Source organism: Odontesthes bonariensis, chromosome 4 (genome assembly GCF_027942865.1).
Source record: "Odontesthes bonariensis isolate fOdoBon6 chromosome 4, fOdoBon6.hap1, whole genome shotgun sequence".
Classification (NCBI taxonomy): domain Eukaryota; kingdom Metazoa; phylum Chordata; class Actinopteri; order Atheriniformes; family Atherinopsidae; genus Odontesthes; species Odontesthes bonariensis.
Window position 1 is genome coordinate 15,993,616 of NC_134509.1, and position 19,020 is coordinate 16,012,635.

The 19,020-nt window shown below is 40.4% G+C and overlaps 1 long non-coding RNA gene across 1 annotated transcript; it reads left to right on the forward strand.

The window, feature by feature from the left end:
- The first annotated feature begins 1,443 nt into the window (after positions 1–1,443).
- LOC142379305 (uncharacterized) lies at positions 1,444–8,765 on the forward strand. The gene is made up of 3 exons (XR_012769672.1): positions 1,444–1,487; positions 1,573–1,707; positions 8,338–8,765. It is a non-coding gene; the product is annotated as an uncharacterized LOC142379305 (long non-coding RNA).
- Positions 8,766–19,020: the final 10,255 nt, after the last annotated feature.

A 19,020-nucleotide genomic window follows, 5' to 3' on the forward strand; every position in this document is an offset into this window, starting at 1 on the left:
CACCACCGTGCAGCCCCTCCTATTCATACAAAAGCCAATTAAAGAGAAAGTAGCTGAGCTAAAATATCGCACTATGAGATCTTCAAGGTATAATGGATTGTCCACAACAACAAACAGGAGTTAGAAATAAACCTGGGTCTAGGACCGATTAATAACCCTGATTTGAAGATAGCTGACACTCCTCCTTCTCTGCCTGTGGTTCCAGGAATGTGAAAATTAAGAAAATTAGAGGGAGTTGATCAATTCATGCTAGCATGATCCTCCTGCTGCAGCCAGGTGTCTGCAAGACAAAATCTATCAATATAATGCAATTTACAAACAGACTCGTAAAGGAGAAATCTAAAATTCACTAAACCGTGTTTAATAGTTTTATGTTTTTGTCCAGTTTAATCTTTTGTCTTGTTTTTTTTTTTTAGGTTTTCAGGATTAGTTCCTCTTGTACTTATTGATTTATCACATTTGGGTGGTCTGCAGGAAGCTGCAGAAAAGCGCAAGACTGCAACTCTGCATCCTGGTCTCAACCCTGGGTTGTCATGTTTTTGGATGACTAAAGAAATCCAGCCATATATCTAGATATGAGAGCTGCAGCTTCCAAAGCGCATCTCTCCTAGTCGGATCAGGTTTTCCCCAGACAGATTGCTAATTATCTGTGTTGCCCGCATGAACTGTAATTTGCACTTAATGTAAGGTCAGCAAGCCATGAACCTCTTCTGATATATGGTATGTATTTCACTTAAACGCTATTTCCTGATTTTCTTGTAACGTGCAGATGAGGAGCAACACATTTTCAGCAACAACAACTTTTCTGGGTGAGTACAACTTCTAAAGTGAGAAGTGGTTGCAACAGTGACCTAGATATAAATGGGCTCTAACATCCTCTTCAAACTTTCACACATCACAGCAATACCACTTGATCGCAATGGAAATTAGGAAGTCAACCCACACTTTCATGGTTTAGTGAAAAGAAAAAAATAATTCCATCTACATGGTAAATAAGGTCTCACTTCTCTAACATTCACAGAGTGAAGATGTATGTGTGTGTGTTTTTTTTTTTGTATCTTTGGGATGAAGCCAAAACCAAAGGACTGGTTGATCTGCATAAGTTTAAATTCCAGAGCAAGGTCAGAATCGGGGGGTACAAACATTCTTAAACACTTAACTCATAGCATTTAGACAAAATGCCCAAGAGCAGTCGTAAATCTTATGTGGGGTGTTTTTAATTGCAAACACACACACACACACACACACACACACACACGCACGGAGGCCCAGGGCCCATCAATAATTACCGTTAATATGATCTCACTTGAACTTGAGAGGGGATATCAGCTCTTCACAGCTTTTACAAGAGTGTGACAAAGAGAGAGAGAGACAGAAAGATAGAGCGAAAGAGAGAGAGCGTGGTAAAGAGAGAACACAGTGGGTTTGACATGTGCTATGACACCGTTGTGTGAATGTCAGCATCTAAATGCTCCGGGAAACACTAGGTGAGTGTTCAACCTTGATTTTAATGCAGCATGGGATGAGGTCTAACCTTTGGAGATAAGGTAATCTTACTGATTTGACTTACAGCTGTGGCAGCGGATTAAAAGTAGATGGCCACTACTATAACTGAGCTCGAGAGTTTAACCATCATGTTCTCCATTCTGGTTTTTGCCCTCTTCACACTCATTGGGATGATTAACCAGGACTGCCCTTGCTTGAACGGTATGGCTGCAAAACACACAAACTCAAAAGTCTAGTTCATATTTGATGTTTTTTTGTAATTTCCCTTTAGCTTTGTTACAATAATAAAGTATCTAGAACCAGATGTGATATATGAGAACATGACCTCATGATGAATTATGATGAACTTTTTGATCAAAAACTTGTATTCCACAGAAGGTAATACGAAAGTAACAAATCAAATGTTAACATTATCTTTTCATAATTAGATGGATGTCAGCGACAGGTTTAAAAAAAGCTGGGGCAGGAGCATTTTAACCGTTGCTCCGTATGAACTCTTCTTTTAACAACTGAGGGAGTAGAGGAGACCAATCGCTGTTGTTTTGAAAGTGAAATATTTTCCCATTGTTGCTTGATGTAAGATTTCAGCTACTCAGCGGTTAGAGAATTCCTTTGTCATATGTTTCTTTTCAATCCGCCAAATGTTTTCAGCAGGTCACAAGTCAGGTGACTGCAGGCAGAGCAGTTCAGCACCTAGATTATTTACTGCAGTCGTCTAATACACATTTGGGGAAAAATACACGTTTCGAGTTTTCGAGTTTGGTGTAGCATTTCTTCCTAAAATAAGCAAGACCTTCCCCCAAAGAAGATGCCACAGGACAGATTTCCACTTCATCTCAGACAATCTAAAAGGAATTTAGGTCCAGAGAAAGCAGAAGCATTTCCAGATGTTATTTTCATATTGTATGCTTTTTCTTTTGCGTGATCAAGTTTTGACTTGCATTTGTGCGGGCGGCAATAACCTATGTTCACCGGAAAATAGTTGAATTGTGTTAGTTTCCAATGTAGTGCTGTCTGAGGTTGATTGTATCAAATACAGCACTGAGATCCAACAGAACAAGCACAGACACAAGTCCGCTATTAGAGACCAAGAGGACATTAGGCGCATTCCCATTGTAGGAACCTTTTGCAGTTTCCTATAACCTTTTCAGGAACGGGGCCGTTTTTTCCCCGCATTCGGACATACAGGAATTAAGCCTGATTTATACTCAGAAACCAGGTCGTCTGCGTGTGTGTCGCAGTTAACGCAGACACTACGCAGACACTACGCAGACACTACGCAGACACTCTGGTGCACCTCCTCAAAATTGTAACTCACCGCAGACAGTGCCGCAGACATCGCCGCAGGGAGGAGAGAAAGGAGGCCTCTGATTGGTCAACTCTACATCCGCTCTACACTATGCGTATTTCCGGTTTGCTAACCGGCTGACGCTAACCGTGCTAACCGTGACGATTCTTTCGCCTCTCTGCCAGCTCCAGTAGTGGCAATATTTCTTCTATTTCTAGATCGATCAGCTGCATCTCAATCAAAGTGCGCATTCGTCCAGTCGCCATTGTTGTTGAATGACCTCCGTAACCGTAACACCCACAATCCTAGCTTGTTCATGATTGTCCCTCTTGCGTTGTGGCGTGGGATTAACATAGCGCAGACAGCGCTTCAAGGCATAAATCAAAAATAACTGCGTCGTGTCTGCGACAAGCTCACTGCGACACACTGCTGCAAAGTATACACGAGCCTTTAGGGACCATGGCCCTCAGTTCCTGTAGTCATTTTAGCTCCTTCTCCGAGGCTGGGTCTTTTCTGGGTTCTATAGGAACACATCTGACGTAGGTGTTTGGTGGTTGGTAGCTACGCCCCATGTCAGATTTCCACTTCTTCATGTTCCTAATCTGCTCAACGCAAACAGTAGAATAAAGGCTGAAATGTTTACTCATACGACAGACTCAACCTGCGCGTGTTTAATAAGTTAAACTTACACGTCGTCTCCTTTGTCTGCGGCGCTCTGCTCTCCTTCCTGCATGAAACGAAGAAGTATCGCCTGAGCTCGATTCTTCGTCTCCTGACTCTCTCTGTGAGCTCTTCCAGCCTCGATGTTAGACGCCCGATGTGATCGTCCATGATTAATATCACCATCATGCAGACCATGAATACGATAGCTTCTTGGTGGTGTTTTTTTCTTCTCTCCTTACTTTTCGCGGATTTTGTTTTGTTTTGTTTTCTTGTTGAATGTGGCGCTAAAGTAACACGTCACTGTCGCAGACGGTTGCGTCGCATCAGTCCCTATCAAGGTCCCTACTCATGTGCGAATGCAAACTGAAACAGTTCCCCTGGGGAAGGGCAGTGATCAGAACGGAATTCGAGGTGGACCGTTCTTAGAACTGCTCTGTCCGAATGCGGCTATAGGTAACTTTAACCAGTGCTGCTTCTGTGCTATGATGCACTGAATCCTGACTGAAACTCTTCAAACAGATTATTTCTGTGTAAATGATCAAAAGTATTTTATCAAGAACTTTAGACATAAAAGGGAGATTGGATATAGGTCGATAGTTAGCTAACACTTCTGAATCAAGAGTTGTTTTTTTTAAGTAAAGGTTTAATTACAGCAACCAGAAACAAAGACTGATTAAATCCAATATATAAATACTGATTAAGGAAAATCTCCTTGAACAATCTGGTTGGGATTGAGCCTAAACTACATGTTTATGGTTTAGAAGAGACTATTGCTGTTTTTAGCTCAGAGAGTTCGACTGGACAACAGTCTAAATACAAATCAGGTTCTAAAGATACTTCTAAAGCTGCTATACTTGATTATACGTCAGGGATTAAAGCAATACTATGTAACATTTCTACCTTAAAATAACAGCTTGAAAAAAATTGTGCCGCTAGAATGAGTTTTAATATTACGAAAGCGAAAGATTGACAAAAAAAATCAATTTGAAACGTATACTGCTCTCTGGTGGAACATATATAATTCATCACCGTTGGAGATATTTCTGAGGTCATGGTAGATAGATCAATTAATCAGGACTTGTTTCAAGGCTGAAACAAGTAATCATTAACAATTAACAATTATCCCGCTTTATGACATTTGAGAGCAGAGATTAGGCCTACTGTTGATTTACAACAATGTAAACATACTGTATATAATCCTGGATTATGAAACTAAAGCGAAAGATTGATAAAAAAAAAAACAATTTGAAACGTATACTGCTCTCTGGTGGAACATGTATGTAATGATAATCGAGACAATATGTTCTTTTAAATTGTTAAAAATCTAATTTAGCTTTTAAAGGGAAGTTTGTATGAAATGACTTCCAGATACCGATTCTTGAGTATAACAGAACCGGACTGTTAACACACACATGCCAAGTGTGAAATTGATTTGATGGAAAGTCTTTATCAAGTCAAGAGAGTCATTTAAAGCAATACTTTGTAACATTTCTACCTTAAAATAACAGCTTGAAAAAAATTGTGCGGCTAGAATGAGTTTTAATATTACGATTGGCCTGTCTCCTATGCCCTTCGGGGGTCTGAGTTGGAAAAACTGCGCTATGTAACTTTGCTGGACCGGCCCGGGAGCTGAGCGGAAGTACTTCGACTTGCTTTCTGGCACACCTACCGCAAAAACAAATAGACCCTCTCACGCTCCCAGGTATAAGGCTAAGCTAGCGCAACATTGTCAGTATGATCATCATGGCAGAGGCACCGAAGAAACAGAAGAAGTTGACTGATGAAGCAAGGAAGAGAAAGAGAGAGGCCGACAAAGCAAGAGACCGAACTAGAGTTGCTCTCGGAACAGCCTGTAGGGGGAGCTCCATAATGGGCTTTTTGAGGAGTTACATTGTATTGCTTTAAAGGGACACTATGTAATAAATTAAGTCATTTATTAGCTCAAATCAACATATTCATTCATAAGTTAGTCCTCATTGGTGTAAAATGATCTCTGTCAAAAATCTCACTTATCCTCCTGAGTGAAGAATAACTAGTCTGTATCTACATAGAGCAGGTAAGCTCTATGGAGGCTGCCATGTCCTTCCGGTCTATGAAAAATGACGAAGTGCCGAGAGGGACATAAAGCACTTCGAATCGCGATTTCCCCACCAGGCCTACAAGCAGAAATGACGTCATTGTGACGTCATTTCCGCCAAATGGCTTATTACAGCCGCTAATGCTAAATAGATTTTATTCCTTGGCACATATGTCTTTGTGTTCATTAGCTTTCTTTTTGTAAGTGCATCATCTTCTTTTTATTATTATTCCTATGCTCCCCCTGGATATCTTCTTTTTGGCGTTATGCTCACATTTGTAAACTGTTATTTTGTTGGGCTCGGGCACACGCGTTGCATTCTGGGATATGGTCGCCATATTGGAGGCACAATCTCGTAAACAAACCCTGAGGCAAGACAGAGATCAAGGAACAAACAGTGAGAGAAAAGCGAGAGAAAAGCATGTTAAAATCGAAGAAAGGATGTGGGATATACCGGGATACATTACAGAAGGAAGCCAGAGATCGGTACATACAGAAGATTGGCGTTATAAACGGACTGGACCCTTATGAAATACCGAGCAAGGAATGGATTGTCGACGAAGATTTACTGCCTAAATTCACCCTTTCGGACATAATTGCGTATGTAGTATGTGGTGTCAGTGCTTATACTTTGCAACAGTTTCAATTATAATGACACTTTACACTTTTGTCATGTTACTCTACTTGTAAATAAATAATGAAACACACACACTTGGCTGTATCTCAAAGCATATTTATTTCAGACGACTTCAACTTTGCACAACACTCCTGCTCATGGTGGTCAGAGTACAACATACAGACACAATCTTGTCAAAGAATGTTTTGTCTTCACCTTCGCATGGCAAAACTATGTTGATGGGTACTTTAGCTGACAAAAAGGTGTATTGTTTCTGACAGTTCCAATCGCCCTTTTCATGTGAATTTGGAGATGGGCAATTTTCCTTGTATTTTCCACATTAAATTAAGATTAAGATCAGATTTATTGTCATGTATACATGCATACACACGAAATTTGTCCTCCGCTTTTAACCCATTGAGACGTCCCTTGCTTCCAACTGACAGTGTCCTCTTGTGAAGGCGGGGATCTTTACCTCAGCACACAAAAGTCTGTAACTTACCAGAATGAAAATGCAGAGAACACACTCTCATCGACACCGGGATTGAGTGGAAAGTTATGCTTGGTTGTCTTACAGCAGCGATCCATGCTAGTTGACGACGCTTTGTTATCTCGGACACTTGGTCTCCGTGGGTGCGCCTCCAAGCAGGAAACCGGTAAAAAGATAAACCATTTACGATTTCCCCCCCATTCCTGTCACGGCTTACGCTATTGCACCCCACGACACAGCAACGTGCGACCATAGTGGCAAAGACAATAAGTAAAATAGATAAACCAACGAAGAAAGTTCCGAGACCAGGCGGGAGTACGTCTGCGCGCAGTGGAAAACAATGTAAACAAAACAGTTCTGAGCCTCCAGTATGGCCGCCGCTCACGTAGTGACGTCACGTGCCCGAGCCCTATTTACTAATAAAGTTTAAAAAAAAAAAAAAAATGCTAAATAGATTTTATCTCGTAAATGATCCCACTAATAATGCATTGATTGTTACCAAACTTCTGCCGTAGTACACATAGGCTCTTAACTCACAAAACGAGGCATTAGAAAGTTTGTAAGTTTACCGGGAGTTTATTTACCGCTGCTAATGCTCCTATTGCTAACGCAGGCTAATGCTAACGCTGCGTCGACGTCACTTCCGGTAACTCCCGGAATATGACTAATTGCATTGCTTGCACACCAAAGGAGATGTTATGTTATCTGACATGTTATCTGTCATCTGTATTCATAGTGTTGTTGTATGTGTGTTATATAATCCTTTGTACTGTGTGTCTTGATTTCTTTTTGTTTGTATGGACCTTGAGTCTGAAGCTATAGCTTCTTGAATCTTGACACATTCCGCTTGCCGTAGTTCAAGAAGTTGCAGCGCACATTTGAAAACGTGAGGCGCTAGAGAGCAAATTCATTCAACCTTGCAAAATAAAATTGCACCACTAGATGGGGGAAGAAATTACATAGTGTCCCTTTAATAGTGGGTCCATTAATCTTCTCTCTAACAGAAACTATTTTATTGGTGAAGAAGCTCATGAAATGATCCCCGCTGAGAGTTAAAGGAATACACGGCACAACAGTGCTCAGACCCCTTGTCAGCTTGACTACAGTGCTGAAAAGAAACCTGGGATTGTTCTTATTCTCTATCAATGATGAATAATAAGCAGTTCTAGCTTAGCAAAGGGCTTTTTTCGTTGTTATAAGACTATATCTCCAGACTAATTGAGATTCCTCCAAGTTAGGGGAACTCCATTTTCTTTACATCTTCTTTTTGTAAACTGCTTCAGATTCTACTTTTAGCATCTGTGAATTAAACCAAGGAGCCCGCCTCTTCTGAGCAATTAACATCTTAAATGAACAGCAGCTCAAAATAATTGATCATCATTAACTTAACCACACTTAACCATAACCATATACATGAAGGTCTATTTGTGACCTTTGCAACAGCCTGAATGAATGAGCCTACAATCAGTGAGAAATAAATAAACCATTCATAAAACAGAACTCTGTAAATAATTTATTTCTATACACTAATCTTTGCATTATGATTATTAATGACATCCTGAATAAAAATTACTTATTTTTCATCATCTACACTATTTTTTTAAAAACATGTAACGTTGTTTTAATGGCACTTGATTTGTGGGGAAAAAAAGAACAGTAAATTATCTTCTTCTGTAATGTCATTTTATCTTCTGCAGAATCGAATGTAAAACCACAAAATGAGGAGCTGTTGGTGTGACGAGGCTGATGACTAAGACTGACACTTCAGTGGGCAACAGTGTAATCTTATATTGGTGTCTTTTGAGAAAGCTTTGTGTGTCACACTCGGTTTCTATTAGATCCCTGAACAGAGTCTTACAGGCTGACCTCTGAACATATGTGTGTGTATGCTGTGTTATAGAATGTAGTGTTACAGTACATGCTTCAAGGCACAAAGAGGCACAAAGGAGTGGCCTACATTGTAAAAATAAGATCAATAAAGAAAGACCTGTTTCAACAAACTGCCACACGACAGTACCTCGTGCCTGACATCTTTCACTCCTCTTTGTTTGGATATAAAAACACAAAGAAGTGCTTTTCTTTTTTTTAACTTCAAACTTGGGAACAGCTTCTGTTATTCTACCTCCGGTAAGTCTTAAAACCTCAGACCTGTTAAAAACTAGGTCAGAAACAAAAAGGTGCGCTGGTAGGATTAGGGCGAGCTTTTAAATTACTGTGCCAGTATGAGACGTGTGACTCACTATAGTCAGGGATCAAAGGTTGGAGCTATATAAACTATTACATACAGCAGCAAGAAAAGTGTGTTAAAAACAGGCCATCAATGTTTGACCATAATCAAATGAAACAGTGAAACATTTATTTCAAACAGACATGAAAATCAGTCAAAAGATCATGTTTATTCACACTACAGTTCTCCTAAACATTTGTCTTGTTATCATAAGATTGCTTATATAGGATTTCACACTTAGGTGACTCCATGCTACAAACTAAAAACTGATTTCGATTTTGAGTGCAGAGGGTTTGTACCATGAAAAAAATGAAGGATTTATTGATTTATTCATAAAGTTTGCAAAATGTTTCCAAGAAGTCGTGCGCCTTCTCTTCCTTCTTTGATTTCATCACTGTTTAATTCATGTGAGCCCATCCTTCAGTTTCAGCTTGTCTCTAACACTGTGATACCACTGCACATTTCTGAACTTCGCTATAATTCATCACCGTTGGAGATATTTCTGAGGTCATGGTAGATAGATCAATTAATCAGGACTTGTTTCAAGGCTGAAACAAGTAATCATTAACAATTAACAATTATCCCGCTTTATGACATTTGAGAGCAGAGATTAGGCCTACTGTTGATTTACAACAATGTAAACATACTGTATATAATCCTGGATTATGAAACTAAAGCGAAAGATTGATAAAAAAAAAAACAATTTGAAACGTATACTGCTCTCTGGTGGAACATGTATGTAATGATAATCGAGACAATATATTCTTTTAAATTGTTAAAAATCTAATTTAGCTTTTAAAGGGAAGTTTGTATGAAATGACTTCCAGATACCGATTCTTGAGTATAACAGAACCGGACTGTTAACACACACATGCCAAGTGTGAAATTGATTGGATGGAAAGTCTTTATCAAGTCAAGAGAGTCATTTAATGTGCCTTGATATGACTTTTGTTGCAATTTGGGTACTATATAAACAAATTAAACTGAGACAAATTCTAATAAATGTGTTTTGAACACATCATAGACAAAAAATAAAAATGAAGTGTTCATGTTCCAACAGTATCTTATATCTTGTATATCCTGTATTTGCAGATGTAAAATATCTTTTTTGTGAGGTGGTGAAAAGATAACGTTTTGCAATTTGTTAGCAAATTGTCATTTCTGGATCTTAATGTGGGGATGTTACACTCTTTACCTGCATGCTTTGTGTTGGATAGTTGTGTAGATGGAAGTGCCATTCAATGGCTTTGAGCTGACCTTCATCATCATAGCCTTCGTCATCTTCTCCCTCTTCAGTCTGGCCTCAGTCTGCATTCAGCCACAAGATGCCCAGCCAGGTACAGTAAACCGTCATCCTCTGTTTCCAGACATGCAGCGACATATGTCTGCATCTCTAATGCAGCTTGTGTTTTTACTCTTTTAGAGGAAGCTGATTATGACGTCATGAAGTCACGACCATCAAACAGGAAGCAGAGAGTGATCAACAAACAAGCCAGACAGAAAACATAAAGGCAGAAATCTGTTATCAGCTGGGTGAACTGAGATCTAAACTGCTTCTCATACTGTTCCTCTACACAGTCTTGAGGCAATATCAATAACATTTGGTTTACTCGATAAAATCAAGGTTAACTTAACCCCAATCAACAATTAGGTATTCTCATTGTGGAGCATGTTCTTTAGTCTGGTGAATAAAGAATAAATCAGTGAATAAATGGACAAGAAAACTAAAAGTTGTTGTCAATCAACTTTGGATAGCAGTTTGTCAGGAATTAACCCTTAACAAAGTTAAGCTGTGGAAGAACATGTAAATCTGTGAACAAGTTAATCCGTTTAGGAATTTAAGAGTGTTTTGATTGTTCATTAATTAATTCAAAGTGAAGTTAATTTTCTCATTTCTTTTACTTGTTTTCCAATATTTCTTGACTACCTCCTCTGATCTCGTTGACCTTCTGACTCAAGATGTTGTGCCACCACAAATTCCCTTTCAAGGATAATGAAAATTTTGCTCATTAGCTCCATCTACAGTTATAATAACATATCACCTCAACTGAAAAGAACCCTAACTGATGGATAGCTTTAAATAAGGTAAAGTGAAGCTCAAATTGTGGCAGAAACTTCACTATTGTCAGTGTATAGTTCTGTTATTAGCAAGTGACTGTTTGGTCAAGAACTAGAGAGATCCGTACGCTGATCTTCTTCAAAACAATCAAACCACACCCTGCCCGGAGAAGCCGCTGTGTCTGAGTTGGGGTTTAACAATCTAAGTAACTTTTGCCCCTGAAGTCCTTGTGGGGCATCATCCCGGAGGTTAGAGGCCGCTCCCTGTTGAGTTTGCCCCTCGACCTCTGAGCCTTCCGTCACTCCTCTGCAGTCAGCCGTCTGGCTGTTGACAGAGAGGAGGAGAAGCTGTGGAATAAAGACAAAGTTAATCAACTGTTAGATTTGAACGTTTTAAAGAAATTGAAGGGAAAAAAGGTCTGACTAATGGTCCAATTAACGTGTATATATTGGGCGTACACAGCGGTGTATAAGTGTCCTTTGGGTTCTGCATTGGACAATTAGAGATAAAGGGTATTTAGAGTAATTAAGGTCTGGCTGGCTGATTAACACTGACGACTACATGGTGTATGACAACAGACGTGCTATCAATCTAACGATGGAAAACGAACTGACCCATCAGATCACAATCAACGCTTGCACACATACATACGCACACACAGTGACTGCAGGACTACACCCAAAAGCATTCAGACTCCATGACACAATTGTATCACTTGATAGTCACTCTGCCAACTAACTTCTCCTCTCTGTCAACCTGAATGAGTGTTTGAAAGTAAAAATGACTGTAAGTAAAACTTAAAAAGGTTAAGATAGTCACAACTTCCGAAATATATATATATAGACGGACAGGGCACAAAGGGTTGCAATCATTTTTTAAACGCATCGTTAATGTGATCCCTGCTTTTTCTGTTAATTGATGTAGGTTTGTCACTACAATGATAGAGAATGGTTAAAAATTAGGAGTCTGATCCCAGGTACAAACAAAAAAAAAATGGAACTGTGCAGGAAGCAGTGGTTAAAAGCTCATATCAGAGACTAGTAGAGGATAATGAAACGAATGCGGGGAAAGGCTACAGCTGAGCTAACTTTTCATAGAGAAGAATATGCATTTATTTCTAAGTGAATAGTGTTTCAAAGAGGATAAAATGTCTGTTTGTTCACACAAATAAAAAAGTCAACACTGTGCTGACAAGTATTGTGGCCCTACTGCTAATATTTATTTCAGATGATTGTATCATTCTTCTAGTAAGGTCCAAAATATTTAGAGAACATATCCCAAGGGATCGAAGTGTATTCCTTGGAATAGAACAGATCAGGTCCTGAGGTTTGTGGTTGACAATGCCTCTATGTCACTTATGTACACAGATATCTGCATTAGTTAAGTGCACATGCAGTAATGCTCACTTGGGTGGAAAAATAACATTTTATGAGGCACTGTTGCTCTTAACGAGTTTTATCAGAGAGGAAGTTCCTTATCTGTGGAACCTGGTCAGGAGATGATGGGAGAGGAAGAAGAAGCAGGTGAAAATTCAGGAGGGAAGCAGAGGTTGAAGTTTCCATTATAGTAATAAAGATGAAGCTCATGAATGCTGTTACACCCCCCCCCCCCCCCCCCCCCCAAAAAAAAATCAATTTGAAATGTGAACAACATACTAAACAGGTTGAAAAGAAATCAATCTTAAATGGTTCCTTACATAAAGTACGTTATTGATTTCATGTAACTATTCTCATTACTGCTGAGTTCAACTACATATTTAAGTGGGAGGGTCTTTGGGAAATTGTGTGCACTGATAGATGTTTGCATGGTTTATTCAAAAACTTTCCTGAAAGACTGTGTTTAAGGTTGCAACAGATGATTTTTTTTTTGCAACAACTGCCTGCTTTTCCCTTAAATAACCTTTTACCTTCTCAACTGATCAAGGGTGAGATCTCTAAAACTTTAAAGTCGTGTTCGACAACCTGTCAAAACCCAAAGATATTCACTTTACCAAGATACCAAACAAAATACTGGTTATTTGAAAAGCTGGAACCACTCTTCAAATGTTTATCATGGAAAAAGTCATTTGAACAGATTACTGTAGACTAAATCAATTAAAGGGCTAAAAGCTGTGACTCGAAAGATACAAAATAACCTCTTTTTGGCTACAGAAATTCAACTGACAATTCCTCAAATATAAAACAGTGCCTGAACATAAACAGCTGTACAAAAGTAGAGTGAAACTACCAAAACTTTGATTAATATCAGGAACAGTATTGGAGCGGCAGAAGAAGTGAGGCAAAATTTGACTACAAATCGCCGCAGACTTACGTATTTCATTACCAATACAGGCCTCTATGGACACAATGAACCGATAGCAAAGAGAAGTAGCTGGAGAGAACTTATCTGGAGCAATTTTGAGCATGTCCGAAACATTTAAGTAATTTATGAAGCAAGGACATCACCTGCAAACTGAGAGTGGGCTTTCTCTTTCACATCAACGTAAAGAGATAATCTTTAGAGTCTACAATGTTTAAATGATTAACAATTTTTATCATTTCAAGACCTTTGAAAGAGTGAAAAACAAGTCGGCTACATTGAAGATACAGGAAATGTCCACAGTCACGTATCCGAACCTAAATCGCACATACTAAAAGTTCTAGACTGAGTTTAGTATATTGGTTGCGGTCTAATAAGAGTTTAGCCTGTCTGTTTGAGTCTGTGTGCCCCTCTCATGGGGGAGTGTTTGAGAAGGCTGGGTAATCCTTGTAAAGATGTATAATCCCCAGGAAGAGCAAATATTACAACATGCTCTAATCAGTCACACAGAAAACCTGGTGGGAGAATTTGGCAGGACTCTCTTGCTTCTGTTATGAAGAGCAGACAAACTGAGAGACACAGTGAAACAGAGGTCTGGCAGCAGATAGAAGGCAGAGAGTACCAGGTGGCTGTGAATGACAATTGAGACTGAATTAGCATATTCAAATTGGGAAAATTAAAGTTTTTTAAAAGACAATAGCAGCTGATATGCTAAGAGCAGCTCGCCAAAGGAACAAACTACATACCTCAGCTGAGTGTTTGCGGCACGATGAATGTGTGTGCACCACAGTGTGTGCGCGTCTGTGCACTGGTCAAATCCACGAGGAATCTGCCGTTTCGAGCTGCATTTTTGCAAACACCATAAAGCAATAAAAGTGACATTTCAAAAGACGTAATGACACTGACGCACACACACACACACACACACACACACACACACACACACACACACACACACACCACGACAATAATGATGATAATAAAAAGAAAAAACATGACCTTGGTGTTTTTTTGTCTGTTTTTTTAGGGCCAAAAGAGTTGATGGTCCAGATGCTTGTTCAAAGTCTCTGCGACTATTTTGAGCTCTGTGGTCCATTAGTGTCCTGCTGCTTCTCTAATCCTCATTCACATGTAATGGCTGACATTTCATCTTAATGTGTTAATTCATTAGCTGGGTGTTGAATAGAGCATCTCAGTCCACAGAGACAACCATCGGCAGACACACTAATGAGTCCTCACATCACCGGCTAATGCCAAATGAAGTTGTTACCTGCTGCAGGCACATCCCCCTGGTATTCCACCAGCTGACAACATGGATGACATGCAGGGAAAGTTTTTATTTTTGAAAATAACAGTGCTGTTACAATGCAGACTCTCAGTGGAAAGATTTATATATATATATATACCTCCCTTTGAGCAACTTTTTTTTTCTCCACCAAAACTGATCCAGAATGAGCCAGGTTGCAGAGCAAACAAAAGTCAAATATACTACAAACTAAACTATAAAGACACTCACTGCCTCATAGTAACACAAGTTAAATAGTTCCAAATGTTTAGAGATTCAGCTCCCAGCACCAGCAAGAGGATCCAAACAAAGGCCAGTAAACTAGAACAGGGCACTCCACTCAATTTGGAGGGCTACATCAATGCTTCATCTTTACAGAAACTCAGAGTAACTTAACTCTCCCAAAACAAAGGCAGCTCAAGGAGCGTAGACAGTAGACAGCATCCAAGACAGACGATCAGACTTCTTTGACTGGTCCAGTGCATCTCTGGATTTCATGGATTTTCAGTGAGGGCTGCTGCCCCCTAAATGCTTGATGCAAATAGCCCCCCCCCCCCCCCCCCCCCCCCAACTCCTCCAAATGCCCCAGATGTGTGTCCTTGTCAGTGCGGGGGCAGGGGAGAACTGGAGGGATCTGGTTCACGAAGGACCTGCTTCTTAATACTATGCTGTGATGTTGTAGGTGATAAATCAACTCTACCTCCCTTTCCGCTCTCTTTGAATATATCAGTCACCATACACATACATGTACAAAATGCAGCACCAGAGTGTGCACACAAGGAGCAGTAAGGGTGCAGGGAGGGCACTTCCTGTCACTTGAATTACCCTCTACATGTGGGGTCAATATGTGCAATGCTTGATGTTGTGTGTGTGTGCTGGGGAGAGAAACACGGTGTGTGTGTGTGTGTGTGTGTGTGTGTGTGTCAGGAGTTGAGATGGGGGCTGTAGTGGGGGGGAGACACCCCCTCCCCTCTAAAAGGCTATATAAAGGAGATGGGGGCAGAGGTACCTTTTGTCACTTTGGAGCCAATCGCTCTCTTGCAGGACACACAGACACTCCGGACAAAGATTCCTCTTGGACATACATTATCCCCAGGAAAGGGGTAGTTTGTGTGTACTGGACTCTCGCCGTGGTGGGCTCTTTGGACTGAAAACAGAAAAGGACGACAAGACACTCTGAGCATCATCAGTCCAGCTCATCAGCCCAGATCAGAACCAGAAGGCCTTTCAAAGCGTTTGGGGGGATAAAAAAAATCATCATCTAACCCACTCTGAGGCCAACTGCGGCACAGCCATGAGGGTTTTCAACCTGTTCTATCTGTTCCTGCTGATCGTAGCTACTGCAGCACCCATCTTCTCGGCCAGGCCAGGTAAGCGTCCTAAAACTTCTTCGTAAAGGCAGGTGTCCCTTACAAAGACAGAAAAAATAACCAAAGTGTCACCAAGGTTCTCCTTTAAAAAGTCGGCTGCACAATTTACTTATACTTATGACAGAGAGGACTTAGTCATGATAAATAACTTAAACAGACTTCAAGGATCACTGCGCATATTCCGTTAAACTGTTTGTAACCATAGCAACAAGATAACGTTTCTTCCCAGGAAGACTTACACTTTTAATTGTAAAAAAAAAAAAGAAAAGATTTTCGCAGAAAAGCGGGTAAACCTGGCTTTAACTGTAAATTCAAATTAAAAATACATTTTTACCCTTGCTTTCAGTAAATGTAAAGGGCAAAAAAATACCGAGGAAAAGTAACGGTTCCTCAACCGTTGCGTTGCGCGTCTTGTCGTAGAAACGGCAAAACTGCAAAGTGTTATCAATTTAAAAATACAGTTTTCATTACATTTCATTAAACCCTAATGAAAGGCAAATTAAATTTACGCAGATGCGGGATTTTGTTTCCCTTTAATACGGAAGAGTATTAGGGCCAGGCATAAGAAAACATATTTATATTTTGCCTGTCGAGAATAAAGTAATAGATGATGGACCAGAGGAGTTGACTTTTTTCTCGACATGTGGACTTTATTCTCGACATGTGGACTTTATTCTCGACATGTGGACTTTATTCTCGACATGTGGACTTTAATCTCGACAGGCAAAATTTTATTATTTTTTCTTATGCCTGGCCCTAATACTCTTCCGTAGGCCTACTTTAAATAAAGAATAATGAATTTATTTATTTTTTTGCCTAAATCCAGGGTGGCTCGTGATTATCTCCAAGACAAACAGCTGTTGTTCACGAGGGAGGGTTTAGGCACGATGTGATGCGTTATACGTGATGTTGGTGAGGAGAGGATGAAGGGAGGCAGAGAGGAAGGGAGGCAGAGAGGACGGGAGGTGACGGCAGCAGAGCGCCGCCGGGGATCGCACAGCAACCACAGGACGACCCCTTTGTCCACGGCTAGAAGGCGCTCCGGCGGGCTTTTGTTAAACACGGTGTTAAAACGCCATGCAAATACCGAGGTTTATTAACATGACATGGAGCAGTGGTGCCAAGTGTAAAGAAGCGTACCTCCAGGCGTGGGGGGCAGAGGAACCCGGGGTGGCCCGGAGGGGGTCATAAAGTCATCTGGCAGTTTATCTCTTCCTGGGCTTTGCTAGTATGTGAACGGGAGTCAAGGGTGGATTTATTGGGGGTCGATTAAAAATAATCATGTGTTAGGTTCGTGTGTCCCGGTCTGTCCCAGCTGTTTGTAAATGGGACCAAACAATAAAACTTGAAAGTGGTCAAGGGAGGTTAAGCAGCGCCGTAATTAAGATATAGTTATATCACAGGAGGTAGCTTTATCTCCACCACCCCCCCATACCAAAGGATAGTTTTATTTCATGTTAGTAATGTTAATCTCTCCTTTTTGATCAATTAGGTCTGCCCCATAATGTGTGTGCCCCCACCGGGGAACATAAAATCCTGCTTTGAAGAACTTTTGCATCTAAAGCTTCACTAATCAGCAGCCAATATGTCTGATAGCAGTCTAATTTAGGTCGCCATAATCTATGTTTTGTAAACCACAATGTACTAATTACAACCTGTCTTCATTTCAGATTTCTTGAATCTGAGGAGAAAATACCACAGACATTCCTGCCCACACAGACGTTGCTTGCCCCTTCACTCAAGAGTACCCTTCCCCTAAGGTAAAATCTGTCTACATGTACATGTGTTTTTGTGTTAACAGGTTACAAGCCAAGCCGCTTGATGCGTGTAACAAAAACCGGGTTATAGAGTCGGCAGGTGGCGGTTAAGAGGGTGTGTGTGATAAAGAGCAGAGGTGGATGGTCCTGCAGAACAGGGGCAGAAGGGGGGAATGGTTCAGACATAAATCTCGCTAATGATGAACAGGATGGCTTTAGTGCCATGGGGGGGTAACTACAGGTAACTCCTGTGCCGTTGTTTTGAACTTGTGGCTGAGGTCAACTTAGCAGGAAAACAATTAAAATGTTGTTTTCCCATTACAGGCAGACACACAACAATGAGGGTTTTGCACAAAGGAAAATGTGAATCTAAATTGCAGTGGACGGATTCCAGGTGGACACGGAAGTGGAAAGGAGAATCTGGGACTCCTTGAAAGGACCTGAAGACCATCTTGCAAATGTAGCTGCTCAGGCACATCCTTCTGAAAAGCTTCATGTGACTGATACAAATGTATCCCAGCCTGAGATTATGGATGAAGAACTTTTCATTCACAGCTAAATATAAATCATTAAATGTTACAGCAGCCTCATGGACACATGTGAATTCAAAGACTTGCAATCTTCATCCCATGCTCCCGCGCAGGAGAAGGGAAGCCAGAAGTATGTTCAAGATTGAACAGAAAAACCTGTGGACCAAAGAGCCGGAATATGTCTTCACAGCTTTCTCACCAATTGTTTATAATGTATGTATGCACTTCAAATGTTTATTAAATTACATTTTTGAATTTTTTTTAAATAAAAACCTACACATGCATATCGTTTATTGTGATCTTGTGCTTAAGTGTGTGTGATTTAATCAGTTGAATCAAAAACATATATTACAAGTTTTGAGAGTCGCAGTTAATGGTTAAGGCCCTGATCTTTTTTTGTCAGCCTTTATCTAAATTTTGGATACCTTCTGAGAGAACAGATTAGGTGTAAGATCAAGCGGGGATCCTGATACCTGTGGGACTCTTGTTAACTCTGGGCTCTGAGCTGAAGCTGCATGGGACAGGAGTCGTAAACACCGCACTCCCTGTTGAGTTACAGACGCCAGAATCACAAAAAGGGAGCAAACAACGAGGGCTCAAATGACAGCCTAAATATTTTGTAGATTCTCAGGACTCTTGAAATTTAACCGACAGGAGGTAAAAAGGCATAAACAGCAGCTACTGTTGACACAGCAACGCTTCATGAGTTTAGATGTCCTGTAGCTCTCACATGACCATACAACGATAAAACGGATGTAAAAAGAACAAACAGCAGCAATTTACTTGGGTTTGCTCAAATACTACGTCTGCTCTCATCCTGAACAATCTAAAAACAAAAAGACAACAACGCACAG